Consider the following 3,898-nt stretch of genomic DNA (forward strand, 5'->3'; position numbering starts at 1 on the left):
AGAGGTGAACGGGAAGTCGTGATCCCTTGGCAGATGGGTAACATGACTTGTGGGTAAAGATGCGCCACCTCTGCAGAGTGTAAAACTGGTATACTAGCCGTGCTCACGGTCATGAGCAGCTCGGACCCTCACATGATTAATTTATGGAACTTAAATTCAATTTGTCATATGCATTGCATCGCAGGTGATGTTGTTACTTCTGTTCTACTATTTAATTGGGTTGGTATTTACTTATACTTAGTAATTGCTAATAAAATTTTGACCAACTTTAAAAGCAATGCTCAGCTTCAACCATCTCCGTTGGTAAGCCTTACACTTCACATGAACTCCCACCTTTGGCGAGTTCATTCACATTATTCCCCACAACTTGTTGAGCGATGAACGTATGTGAGCTCACTCTTGCTGTCTCACACCCCCCCACAGGTCAAGAACAGGTACCACAGGATGAGGCGCTTGGAGGATGCTGCGATGTGTTCGTGAGAGGTCTAGGTCGTCGTCTCCCAGTCAACTTTGGGTTGCTGGACCGTTGTCTCCTTATAATGTAATTATTTATTTTGTATAGAACTCCTGTTATATATAAAGATGTGACATTCGATCCTGTGCCATGATTCATCATATGTGTGAGACTTGGTCCCAGCACACCTGGTGATTATGTTTACGCCCGGGCTTTGGACCCCTAAAATCCGGGTGTGACAGAAGTGGTATCAGAGGAATGTTGACTGTAGGACGAAACCTAGATAGAACTGGATAACCATTATCTACTTACCTCTGCTACTCTGATTCAATTCTAAACTTATCTTAATCTTTTCTTATCTATTTCCGCTTTACTCTGATTATTCTTACCTTTTCACTTCTAAAGACAAACTTGGATTTCACACTTTGAAATCCTATGGTTAAAGTGACTTTTTGGAATAGGAGACCTACTCTTAGGAACAAAAACAAAACTATTTTTATAGGTATTTGTATGCTTGAATGTTTGTTCTTATGATACTTGTTTGATTTGGATCTTTGATTGAGTGAGATTAGTTGTGGAGTAATGTCCACAATCACATCTGCATATACATATAGAAAACAAACGGTTATAAAAATATCTAAATGAACTAGGTTATCCCTCATCAAAGAATCTAGCCTAGCAAAATCCATCTTATCTTGAAAAAGTCTATCCTACACTCATAGATCCATCTTATCCTAAAAAAATATATAGATTCTCATCTTATTTTGAAAAGATTTATCTTATCCTAATAGATCTATCTGACCTCAAAAGATTCTACCTTATCCTTATGGATTCATCTTACCCCAATAAGCATATTTATCCCACGCTAGTGTAACAACCATGATCTAGCCTAAAATAAATAAGATCTTATCTAGTCAAACTAGTCACACAAATCTAACCTAGATCTGATCTAATCTAAAGTGACTTATCAAACATGTTAGATAATACTGATGAAATAGATTAGACTCTACTCCTATAGAACGGGTCCTAACTTAGTTCACCCTGCACTAAATAAAGAATGACAGATCGACTTGGCCATATGCAACTACCTTAACCATCCAATAGTTGCATAACCCCACAATTTTAACCTAGCAAGAGATCCTAACCTACCTACACCATACAATCCATCCTACTCACTATGTCCTAGCCATATGTCCTTAACTCGGATGACAACTCCAAGAAATAAAGGCCAAAGGAGACCAACCACGTCAAAGAAGGATAAGCATCAACTCAAGACTTCAAAGATCAAGTTGAGTCGCCAGCAGAATCAAGATCCACAGTTCTGGATGAAGTCTTTCCTTATTATACTCTACCTTGCCACAACCTATACTTGTCATAACCGTACCTCATCTGATATAATAAATGTCTAGACATACATATACATATAAAAAAAAACTTAAAACAAAACTTTGATTCCCAAAACCAAATGAGAAACTAAAATTCTAGACCAAACTTATTGTATCCCTTTTCTTACAAATCTCGAGGACGAGATTTCTGTTAAGGGGGGTAGGATTTGTAAGGCCCAAAATCTGTATAAGAAAAAAAAATTATTATTAATAATAAAATAAATACATGAAGAAATAAAATATTGAATTCAAATATCTCTAATTATCCTTGAGTGATAGCAATTGAGAATTTAATTTTGAAAACCAAGAAATATTTTAGAAAAGAAGTAATATAAAGTTTTCTATTCAACTAAAAGATTATGCATAATATCAAATGATGCATCATAAGCCATCATTTACATGAATATCTAATTTTGAAGTAATTTTTACTTCTCACTCCACATTCAAAATACTAATCCTCTAAATAGAAAGAAAACCATATGAGAGAGCTTCATATTTCAAACATTTATAGAACAAGGTAATTAGAATAAACATATACTTAATGCATCATGTTGGAGTTTATTGGAATGTGCATTAAATAATAACATTAGTACCAATAAAAAAAATATAATAATGATTGAGATTTGAATTAGACCCCAAATTGAAATTTGGAATTTAAAATAGAGGGAGAAGAGCACTAGTACCACAAAATAGATATCGAAATAAATAAATAAGTAAACTCCTTCATACCATGTATAAGATGTACATTTTATGAAAAAAAAAATAAATGTACCAAAAAGTTTGGATTCGAAATTGGAATTTAAATTTGAAAGCAAAAGAAAGGAAAGTGAAATTATAAAAGAAAAATAAAAAGAAAAACGAATAGGAAGCATGATTGGGCCCTGATATTGATTTCGGCCCATCTCCACTTATCTCCTTGCGGCCGGCCCATTTTCTTTTTCCCTTCTTCACCGTGTGCTCCCTCCCGAGTCCACGCTACTGGCAGGTGGGACCCGACGGGTCAGCTTCATCTTCAACTGGTGACCGATCCGTCCGGGCGGCCGACTGGTCTCGGCGTCGTTCTCCTGCTCTGGGGGCGGATCCTAACCAAACTATGCGCCCGATCTCACTGCCCTGGGGGGAGGCCCATCTTGTCAGCGCATTCTTCTCCCTCTCTACTGAAGCCGAAAACACCGTGCGATGCCGCCGTTTCCGTTGGGGTTGTTGGGATCGATCGGGCTCCTCTCATGTGCGGACTCGGCTCGCTGGGGGTATAAAACCTATGCAATGCCCCCTCCTCCATCGGCATCAAATTCACTAGAAGAAATCGCCACCGAGATTGGGAGGGGGATCTCCGCCACAACACCGTCGCTCGCCGTGGTTGCTTCGCTGCCGCGGCGCCGCGGAACACCGTCACTGCTCGATCCGTCTGCCGGTAAGAAGCCCGTGACCACGTTCGTCAGGCTACTCCTATTCGAATAGCACCATAGGATTTCGTTGTGGGGCACTGGAACCCGGAATCGCTGCGCGCCGCCGTGCGGGGGGCCCTGCTCGGTCGCAGGCCTGGTGAGGTGGAGAAGAAGGCCCTGGGTCCTTGGATCGTGATCCTACGCCTGGGATTAGTTCTGCAGTAACGATTCGGCCGATGCTGCACGCTGGCCGTCGATCAGTGATCGGGCGGATGCCGTGCGATCCGCGCGACTTAAAATCCTGGTCGTGTATCGCAGATCCAAGGGCGGAAATAGAATACCGGTTCGCGTTCTGTTGTGGGTCGTGGATCGGTGATCTGACGGCTCAGATCACATCATACCCCTTCGGCCGCAAGATTTGCAAAAGAGCCCTTCGTGTATTAGGAAATAAACCCGCCATCCAGTTGTTGTTCACTGAGTCTTAGGATTATTGCCCCGAGGTCCCTGCTGTTTTATGTAATAGTGTGCCCAGTCCAGGAATTAAAGAAAATGAGAAAAAAAGGATTTAGAGATTGATTTTGAGTATATAAATAATTATAAAACTTGTATAATCCATAGAAAATTCATATTAAGTTCAAATGAGTCCATTCCAATTTCTATAATTCTATAAT

This window comes from Zea mays, chromosome 3 (assembly GCF_902167145.1).
Source record: "Zea mays cultivar B73 chromosome 3, Zm-B73-REFERENCE-NAM-5.0, whole genome shotgun sequence".
Taxonomy (NCBI): domain Eukaryota; kingdom Viridiplantae; phylum Streptophyta; class Magnoliopsida; order Poales; family Poaceae; genus Zea; species Zea mays.